Genomic DNA, 11114 nt, shown 5'->3' with positions numbered 1-11114 from the left:
TTGTAGCAACTCTGTGTATTTCTCTCATCCGAAAAAAAAATCTGCTCCGGCTGTTTCTGTCCTTAACTATTAACTATATCGGGCTTTCTTCTTTCATCTTGGCCCAACACTGTGCCGATGTCCGCTCTGATCCTTCGGCTGTCATCCATGCAAAAAAATTACAGATCCATCTAGCTCCTCCTGTGGACTCTCACGATGACAATAAGAAGTGTTTGGAACTCTGGAGGTGACCAATTACTGCTACTTGCTGGCATTTTTACACTTTTATGTACATCTAGTGAAAATACAAACAAGAGAACTCTGTTTGTGTTGCTTGCTGCAAGTAGTGATGTATTTCTGTCAACCAACCAGTGGACTGTGTTGTTGCTCCACCCTAACCGTACCGCTCCAGAAGTTTCTGGACCTATAACAAAAGGGAGCCAAAAAAGTCCTGTGATTGGCGCAGTCCAGGTCAGTTATCTGGACCGGTTTTACAATCAGAACAGAAGAATTAGTGACCCGATCCTTTCCAGTCTGTGCCAGTTTGGGTGATGGAACAGACTTGTTGGATACTGGCCTTCATCGGGGTCAGGGAGCTGAATAGGTTGAAAGAGCAGTTTGACTGGATACAAGAATACGATTAGAGTCATTTCTAAACTAGAACCCAGGTGTGAAGATATGACACTGAATCATTATTTTCATTTGCGTCCACTCTTCCCTTTATTATGATCTTCATAACTATTTAAAAATCCTACATTTTACCTTCATTCTTCACTTCCCTTCATCTATGGTTACGCCACCACTTTAGCATAACCCAGCCGACCAATTGCATGTTCTTGCTCAGTCACAGTGGTAGGAAGCCCGGTCTCCTCTGATTACAGTGTGCTCAGGATTAGAGGGAATTTGCTTTAACATATTCAGTCTGGTATTATTCTGGTATCCCCTGGTGCATGCTTCACAGGAACACCAAAGCGGGGCCAGGACACCACCGTGTTGCAAAGAACATGCAGGGTACCAGGTGGAAAGTAGCCATCAAAGCTGTCTAAAACCGTTACAACAGGTTTGATTTTGCAGGAAAAAATCATAAAGCTTGCATTGAATGTGTCAAAGTGGCACTGTTGGAAGCTTTTTACAGTAAATCATAGGAAAATTTAGGTAGACTGAGGAATAATAGAGATGATATACTGTATTCTATAATATATCATCATGGCTTTTCTGCTCCTTTGTCATTTTGTATGACTACAACGTTCAATGAAATCTGAAGGGAAAAGCAGACAATTTTTGATTTGCATTCATTCACACATCAAGGGCACATTAAAATAAGAGCAAAGAATCTTGAATTTTCTCCCGTCTTATCTCCCTCCGCTTGGCAAGCGCCGTGGCAATGGAGCACTGGGGGGAAAAAAGCATCTTTGCATAAAACAGCAAGCAGGCGAAATCTAAAACAGTTGGTAAGGAACTCTAAATAATCACGGTGCTTTGGAAATGAATGCATTAGCATAACTTAGTCCCACTGAAGTAATCACTCGACTCAGGGTGAAGAAGATCCCCTCCGGGTTCATCTCAGAGTTCCTGCAGCGTCTATCCCACGAGTTCAGACTTGGCAGAATGACGGACCTCCTGAGACCAAAGGGTAGATGGAAAATGTGGCAGAGAAGAACCAGTTCAACTCCCCTGTTGGGATGTAGCTAAGTGTCATCGGCAAATGATAAAGCAGGGCAAATTCCCCACAAATAATTATTTTGAGTCGATTTATCCCCATGTGCTCGTAGGAATGACCAAATGCACTGAAGATACAATGAACCTATGAACTGAAAAAGATTTTTAACTATTATTACAGTTTATAATGGGTCACTCTGAGGTTTTCATGCAGGCTGAACATGAAAATAGTCTCCTACGCCTATCTGCTGCATCAGCTTTTGATAGAACACAGACGGTGATACTCCAGGATTAGAAAAACCTGACAGAGTGACATCACACTGTCACTTCACATTCATGGACTCGCCCATCTTGACTCACAATGGGAAAGGCTGTTGTTGGTCTAGGAAACAGCAGAGGACGTCTTGGACTAGTAGAAGCTAACTGTTAGCATTAGCAACTCCCATACACAGCAGAACTCCTCCAGGCTTGTGTTATTTGTGGAGATAAAGCATCAGTGTTGCAAAGTCATCAGAGTCAGTGCTAGAGTCACGTTGATGTTAGCCAGTCAGAGGTGAAATGTTCAAATATCAGGAAGTAAGACTTCAAATCCTGCAGTCTGATGCTCTGCTCTGATCTGGCAATCTTCTTGACCCTGAAATAGGCTCATCAGGGCTTTTAGTACCCAGAGAACAACTTACAAGCCATTAAATCCTACTAGAGACAACTGCAGTTAAATGCGTATTATATAATCCAATACGTGACATACACCTTTAGACCAAGATACATCAGATCCATGTTGAAAGCCTAATGCTGACCAGATTATCAAGCTAACAAGTTATCAAATCAACTGTTTTAAGAGTGTCTTCCATCCATCCATCCATTTTCATCCGCTTATCCAGAGTCGGGTCACGGGGCAGTAGCCTAAGGCGAGAGGCCCAGACTTCCCTCTCCCCAGCCACTTGGGACAGCTCCTCCGTGGAAATCCCAAGGCGTTCCCTGGCCAGGTGAGAGACATAGTCCCTCCAGCGTGTCCTGGGTCTGCATATAGGTCTCCTTCCAGTTGGACGTGCCCGGAAAACCTCACCAGGGAGGCGTCCAGGAGGCATCCTGACCAGATGCCCGAGCCACCTCAACTGGCTCCTCTCGATGTGGAGGAGCAGTGGGTCTACTCCAAGCCCCTCCCGAATGACCGAGTTTCTTACCCTATCTCTAAGGGAGAGCCCGGCCACTCTTCGAAGAAAACTCATTTCGGCCGCTTGTATCCGCGATCTCGTTCTTTCGGTCACTACCCAAAGCTCATGACCATAGGTGAGGGTAGGAACGTAGATCCACCGGTAAATCGAGAGCTTCGCCTTCTGACTCAGCTCTCTCTTCACCACGACCGACCGGTACAATGCCCGCATCACTGCAGATGCACCACCAATCTGCCTATCGATCTCATGCTCCAGTTTTCCCTCGCTCATGAACAAGACCTCGAGATACTCCAACTCCTCCACTTGGGGCAGGACCTCATCCCTGACTTGGAGAAGGCATTCTTTTCCGAATCAAGACCATGGCCTCATATTTAGAGGAGTCGATTCTCATCCCAGCTGCTTCACACTTGGCTGCAAACCGCTCCAGCGAAAGCTGAAGATCACATTCTGATGAAGCCAACAGGACCACATCATCTGCAAAAAGCAGAGACCCGAGGCACGGAACAGGGTCCATTCAGACTCAATGTCCCCGGCCTCCCCCGGAACATTTTGGAAGTTCTTTCGGAGGTGGGAATTGAAGCTCCTTCTGACAGGAGACTCTGCCAGACATTCCCAGCAGACCCTCGTGATACGTTTGGGCCTGCCTGGTCTGACCGGTATCCTCCCCACCATCTGAGCCAATTAACCACCAGGTAGTGGTCAGTTGACAGCTCCGCCCCTCTCTTCACTCGAGTGTCCAAGACATGCGGCTGCAGGTCAGATGAAACAACAACAAAGTCGATCATTGAGCTGCGGCCTAAGGTGTCCTGGTGCCAAGAGCACATATGGACACCTTTATGTCTGAACCTGGTGTTCATTATGGACAATCCATGACTGGCACGGAAGTCCAATAACCAAACACCACTCAAATTCAGATCAGGGGGGACGTTCCTCCAAACCACACCTCTCCAGGACTCACTGTTGTTGCCCACGTGAGCGTCAAAGTCCCCCAGCAGAACGAGGGAGTCACCGAAAGGAGCGCTTTCCAGCACTCCCTCCAAGGTCTCCAAAAAGGGTGGGTAGTCTGAACTGTAGCTTGGTGCATAAGCATAGACCACAGTCAGAACCCGTCCCCCCACACGTAGGCGGAGGGAGGCTACCCTCTCATTCACTGGGGTAAACCCCAACGTACAGGCACCAAGATGGGGGGCAACTAGTATGCCCACCCCTGCTTGGTGCCTCTCAGTGGGAGCAACTCCAGAGTGGTAGAGTGTCCAACCCCTCTCAAGGAAACTGGTTCCAGAGCCAGAGCCATGCGTTGAGGTGAGTCAGACTACATCTAGTCGGAACCTCTCAACCTCACACACCAACTCAGGCTCCTTCCCCACCAGAGAGGTGACATTCCATGTGCCAAGAGCCAGCTTCTGTAGCCGAGGATCAGACCGCCAAGGTCCCCGCCCTCGACTACCACCCATCACACACTGCACCCGACCCCTTTGGCCCCTCCCACGAGTGGTGAGCCCATGGGAAGGGGGACCCACATTTCCTCTTCGGGCTGTGCCTGGCCGGGCTCCATGGGTGAAAGCCCGGCCACCAGCCGCTCGCCAACGTGCCCCACCTCCAGGCCTGGCTCCAGAGGGGGGCCCCGGTGACCCACGTCCGGGCGAGGGAACACGGTTTCCATTTATATAATTCATCATAAGAGGTCTTCGTGCTGCTCTTTGCCTGATCCCTCACCTAGGACCTGGTTGCCATGGGTGACCCTACAAGAGGCAGAAAGCCTCACACAACTTAGCTCCTAGGAGCATTGATACACTCAAACCACCACGGTAAGGTGGCAGCCCAGGGAGAGGCTTCCATCTAAAAAATACCAGTTAGCATGATTCTAGAAACCTCCTGTTGACTTTACATGACACCATTAATCTGGTATAGAAATGTTACGGTAACAATGCTGGAACAGCCAGAGTTGACCTAGAAGTACTGTGGCTAGATGCCTCTTCTGCTGTTTATCCTGTCAACTCTTTAAGCGTATTGCTTCGAATTGCAAAAGCCAAAAATTCCACAGAAACTTTTCATAATCTTTTTGTTTTCTAAACAAAAATCTGGTGGATGGGAAAGTATAGTGAGTTTTATTCTAAACCAGTGCATTTGAAAACAATCAGCCCCTCCTGCTATACAAATATATGTTGAACTCCTGAAAAACAGTTTATTTGGCTCTGCCTACAGGGATTAATGTTAATCTTCTTAAACTTAATAATATGCTTTAATATCTGTATTAATCTAGTCAATTATGTTCTCTCGTTGAGCTTCATTCATTGAGTTTTTTTCAGTATCACTTTAAGTGTTTTGTCTTTTCTCGTGAGTTTCACACAGATTTATTCAAGAGTTGAAAATGAAGCTCAGATTCGTCTTTCTGTTGCTCCTCTTTTAAATACTTCTCTCAGTTCAGTTTGATGTCAGTTTCAAAGGAAATATCTGGAACTGTGAGTGTTTTTGTTTTCCTGCATACTCGGGTAAGGTCTCTAATAGTAAATTGATGCGGCGCTTTTTGAATACCACTTCTTTTATTTTCTAAATCCAACCAGTCACAAGTGTCTTTGTGAATATAGTGACTCAGTTGCTTGTGACAACCCACAGATTGTGTTTTTGTCAGTTCGGTTCTATCGAGCGGAGATGAAACAAAAAGACTGTTCACAATATTTCTAACACTCTGGTGGTTTTATTTTATTTTTAATGTGATACTGTTAAACTTTTCATCAGTGCTTGCTGCGGACCAATAACAGGCTCTGAGAGCATCCCGGTTTAGCAGGACAGTCACCACAAATGAGCAGAAAAGTTTTGTTTTCATGTCTAGAGAGCTGTCTTTATGCCTCATCTGCATAATGACAACACAGGCGAGTCCCAGTGAAGATGCCTGTAATTAGATTGTGCTGAATCACACAAAGGCCAAGAGGGAAGAATTCCACTGGAGCTCCTGTTTAGGGGAATTTGAAGTTGTTTTATACGGGACAATGTGTATTTCAGTGCTTATTACCATGTGCTTCTGAAGTTTGCTCCTTTCATCTGTACGGATTTCCAAAACAGTGAAAAGCTAAAAGTTGTCTGAATGCAGTGGATGTAGGGTCCCAGCTACCAGCCGGGCGTACTCTGTGGGACTTTTCCAGCGGTTGTACTCCGCTGCATCTCACACTGCACGACTATGTTTCAGGGCGAAGCTCATGGATCCTGGTTTCACCGTGCAGCTACACATATGCAGCCCGACTGCTCACACATGGGACCCAAACACAGGCTTAAGAATAGTTTCACACAACGTGTTGTCGCACCTTCAAATCCAGGACTGCAGAAGAGAAGAGACTGTTGTGTTGTTATGTCTAGAGGTGTCTACGCGACGCACAACACAAAACCCGGCCAAATCTCAAAGATTGTGGCACAAATGGAAAATGGCGCCGTGTACGCCAGGCTCTATGATGGTGATGCCTGCTTGTTTTTTATGATGTTTCGTTGTTTACCATGTCAGTTACTTTTGCTCCTGTCTGACTGCTTTCTCATGTCCATTCATAGGTTTGACTACTGACTTCCCAAAGTCACGGAATGTTTGAAGATCCTTTGATAGAAGAAGAAACGCATTTCTGTCCTTCTGCTGGTTTTTGGATTGACACAGGTAGAATGCATCGTCTGGTGATTTCAACAACAAGCAAAAGCTTTGCAGTGCAGCCGCACAAGTACACGATGGCGTGGACACAAGCTACGCGTGTAAACAAGATCGAGTGAATCAAAAGCCACGCACAATTCCTGTGGTTTTTGAGTCCTAGCTCCTCGTCCTAGTGTCTTTGCTGTGAATGTGATTAGAGGATGAGTGGCTTACCAACTCCACGGAAAATGAAAAGGGAAGCCAAGTCAGAGAGAAATGGAGACCTAGGAGAAGATAAAAGATTTACATAAATGCAGAGAAAGCCAGTCCTGTGTGTGTCCGCCCTCTGATTTTCCAGGTGTCATTGTTTCTCCATTTTCTTCGTGTGGCTGCCATTTTCAAACGCCTCACCCCAAATGTGTGTGTGTGTGTGTGTGTGTGTGTGTGTGTGTGTGTGTGTGTGTGTGTGTGTGTGTGTGTGTGTGTGTGTGTGTTCCCTGCCGTATTGTCTCTGTTTCCTGCAGCCTGAGTAAATGTCATCGCAAGCTGCTGCTCTTCCCAGACCACGCCGTGTGAGACGGACCAGCCTCCTCGCCGTGGCAACCCTCTGTTCTGCCTCAAAGAAAGAGGCAATGGGAAGAGAAGAAAGGAACTTTTATTCCCCTGCACACCCACAAGTTTCCTCATTCTCCCTCTCCCTTGTGTGGCGTAGCTCAGGCTTCAACCATGTGCTGAATCTCCCAGGCTCCACTGTGTGACTTGAAAGGAAGAGAGGAGGGATGAAATTACTAATTAGAGGAAGAGCCACTTCTTAGATTGGTTTGGCAAACTTAAATTTAGTGGGAAACCTTTTGGTGATGGGTTAAGGTGTTGTTCTTTGATAGGTACTTAAATTTGACTGACAGAAGAAATGACATGTTCCGCTATTCTGACAGGGGAAAAAAGTGTGATTTTCACATAAAAGGTAAAGAAAACGTCACTGGAATTATCAGCAAAGCAAAGAAAATGGCACTATTAGATTTCCCAGAGTAACTACTTTGCTTGGAGCCATTGTATTTGGTTTCAATCTATGCAGGCAGGAGGCTGTCAGATACCTTTCTTCTCTGGTAATGGCTTTCTTTTCCAAGCTGACTTGTCACCTCTAACAAGAAGTGCACCTTAAGGGATTTCACTGGTCATAAAGAGTGGTTGTAGTAGCCTGGCCAAAGACTGTCACTCATTTCCAGAGAAAGGACTATTTTTCTTTTTCTTTTCTTTTTTGTGACAGTGCAATCGGTTGTGGCACAAAGTTGAGCGGCTGAAATGACAGCACTTAGCTATCACCCAGCTCGAGGGGGAGGTGGGAGACGGTTGGAGAGACAACATTTGTGAGAGGAACAGAATTGTCATGGTCAGAAGTGAGGACACGTCTGGATGCAGGTAAGAGACCGGATTGAAAACTGGCCGAGGCCCAGTGTTCTGTTTCTGGTGCTTTCTGTAGAAACAATGGCTTGATCGTGCCATTGTGAAAACAAACTTTAATAAATAATGTGAGCTTCATTCTCTTAGCAAAGGTGCAGAACACTGAAGAAACAATTCATTATTATTTCAGACTGAACATGAAAATAGTCTCCTACAACCATCTCCTGCATTAGAAAAGCCCGACAGATCCACGTCACGCTGTCACTTAACATTCATGGACTCACCCATCTCGACTCGCAACAGGGAAGGCCGTTGTTGGACAACATCTCAGCTGGTAGACGCTAACTGTTAGCATTAGCAACTCCACCACACAGCAGAACTCCTCCTTGCTTGTGTTATTTGTGGAGATTAAACATCCATGTCACAGAGCATCAGTCAGCGGTAAAGTTGCTGTTAGCCAGTCAGTTGAGCTGAAGTGTCCAAATATCAGGAAACAAGACTCCAAATCCTGTCATGTTTAGCTCTCTGACGTGGCATTCTGCTAGTTCCTGAAACTAGCATCTCAGTTTCATCCCCCAAGAACAACTTGAAAGGCGTTTATTCCTATGAGAGACCACTGCACATGTGATGATTAAATGGTGGTCTACACCTTTAACAAACAAGCACAACTGATCACATAGCAACAGGAAATGCATTTTTAAATTCTTTATCGATATGCTTCATCATTTTATCACTTCCTCTGTGTTATAGATCCCAACTGTACTACTACTAATGTCCATAGAATAGAATAGAATAGAATATAAATAACCTTTATTGTCCCACAGTGGGGAGAGTCAGGTGTACCAGCAGCAGTTAAAGGTAAACGGGTATGCATATCCACACGAAGAACAATAAGAACTATAAAAAATAGAAAATTTGAATAAATTCAAGGATTCAAGGCTGTACAGTTGGGAAAAATTTTCTTCATTAAAAAAACATCAACAGACTATTTATAAGAAATGAAGTAAAGGATGTAAACAACAGCAGGGATGTAAACACTTAGCGGGTTCGTTGAGCAGTGTTGGTTTGAAAGTCTTCCAGCTGCTGGGAGGAAGGATCTATGATATCTCTCATTTGTGCATCTGGGGTGTAGCACTCTAACACTAAAGGAGCTCAGCTTCATTCACGTGGGACATGCTGTCCAGGAGTGGTGTCCTTTCAGACAGAGTTCTTCCTGCTCACACCACCTGCTCTGGGATGAGAGGGCATCGTAGGACAGAGCTGACCTTCCTGATGAGCTTCACTAACCACTTCCTCTCAGTTAGTCTGCTGCACCAACAGACCACAACTGAGCATGGCTGATGTCACCACAGAGTCTAAAAAGATCTTCAGAAGTTCCTAGTTTGCTCCAAAAGATCTTAATCTCTCTAACAGGAAGACTGAGGCCTTTTGGGCCTTTTGGGTTAGTGTCAGAGTCCAAGCCCCCAGGCCGGGCTCTCCCAGCTGACCGGCTTCCGTCTTGGACCACATTACCCAGCATGCCCCTCGCGGGGATTCCCTCCACGTTTCACCTGCGTCATCCATGTCTATATATGGAAGACGCTACACCGGTGTTCTGATAAAACGTCCTACTTTGACAAAACGTCCTACTGTACGTAATTTATGCACATTTCTGCTGCCAAACAATAATTCCAGCACAAATTTAAGTAGGTATGACAGTTTACCACTTACAGTAACTTTGCCAGAGTATGTTTGTAGCTGATATTCATAAAGCCAGTACGGTTTGACACTTCTTTTTACCCATTAAAGTGTGCTTGTAGGTCATATTCACAAAGGTAGCATGCTTTGGCACGTAATTTTTATGCTTGTAGTTTATAATAACAAAGGTAGCATGTTTTGGCACATAATTTTTATGCTTCTAGTTTCTAATAACAAAAGTAGCATGTTTTGGCACATAATTCTTATGCTTGTAGTTTATAATAACAAAGGTAGCATGTTTTGGCACATAATTTTTATGCTTGTAGTTTATAATAACAAAGGTAGCATGTTTTGGCACGTAATTCTTATGCTTGTAGTTTATAATAACAAAGGTAGCATGTTTTGGCACGTAATTTTTATGCTTCTAGTTTATAATAACAAAGGTAGCATGCTTTGGCACATAATTCTTATGCTTGTAGTTTATAATAACAAAGGTAGCATGCTTTGGCACGTAATTTTTATGCTTGTAGTTTATAATAACAAAGGTAGCATGTTTTGGCACGTAATTTTTATGCTTGTAGTTTATAATAACAAAGGTAGCATGTTTTGACACGTAATTTTTATGCTTGTAGTTTATAATAACAAAGGTAGCATGTTTTGACACGTAATTTTTATGCTTGTAGTTTATAATAACAAAGGTAGCATGGTTTGGCACTTGTTTGTAGAAGCAGTCTGCATGCCAAGGTGCTTAAGTTATACAGCTGTCACCATTGAAGTGATTGGAACACCTGACTATATACACTTTGACAATGAACTCACTCCATTATAGTTACAGTATATATTTACTGAATATATTTACAGATACATATATTTGACATTTATAGATCCAACAGAACACAGGGACAAAGAACTGAAAAAGAAATTTAATGTCAACTGTCATACCAAACCAGTAAAATCTGGAACACACTGCATTTAGCGTTTTGTGTGTGCCAGTGTGTCCTCCGATTGGAGATGAATGAAACTCATGAAAAATCTTCCTGGCATCATCCATGGTTTTTACTACTCTTCTGGTTCCAACAAAGAGTTCTCCATCTGCAGTAAAACAATATATATTTAGAATTTAATGTAACCACATATATGAGTTGTTAGGATTAACAATAAATTACTGACCCTTTTGTTTGAATTTTGAGGCATATCTTCTGAGGTTTTGCCTCTGAGCCTTGTCATATCCTGAAGGGTAGGAGCCTGCAGAAATGAATGTGAAAATCTCTTCCCACTTCTTCTCCATATCTATGAATGTAAGTAGACATTTTCTTCTGAGCTTCAATATGTGCAGTTAACAATGCAAATAATTTAACTTATTAAATAGCGACATTACCGAAACAGCCTTAAAACACCGAAGTTGCGGATTCAGAAGTGTTGTCCAAATACCACATGTCCAGTAACCACAGCAGACTTAACCAAAGCTGCAAATTCGACAGTTTTGTGCAGAAAGCAGATAGCGACTTTACTTTAATATTGACAAACAATCACAAAGGCTTAAATAAATCAATAAAAAGTACTAATACTTAACTACTTGCCTATTTTCCTGCAAATCTGACAACGGAGTAGCA

At 44.0% G+C, this 11114-nt stretch overlaps 1 long non-coding RNA gene across 1 annotated transcript; it reads right to left on the bottom strand.

Moving 5' to 3' along the window:
• Nucleotides 1-10324: 10324 nt before the first annotated feature.
• Nucleotides 10325-11114, bottom strand: LOC129157035 (uncharacterized). Its single transcript, XR_011520590.1, has 2 exons — nt 10672-11114; nt 10325-10593 (listed from the first exon to the last, which is right to left on the bottom strand). It is a non-coding gene; the product is annotated as an uncharacterized lncRNA (long non-coding RNA).

Source organism: Nothobranchius furzeri, chromosome 5, assembly GCF_043380555.1.
Source record: "Nothobranchius furzeri strain GRZ-AD chromosome 5, NfurGRZ-RIMD1, whole genome shotgun sequence".
NCBI lineage: Eukaryota > Metazoa > Chordata > Actinopteri > Cyprinodontiformes > Nothobranchiidae > Nothobranchius > Nothobranchius furzeri.
This window is presented reverse-complemented; position numbering and strand designations above follow the sequence as displayed.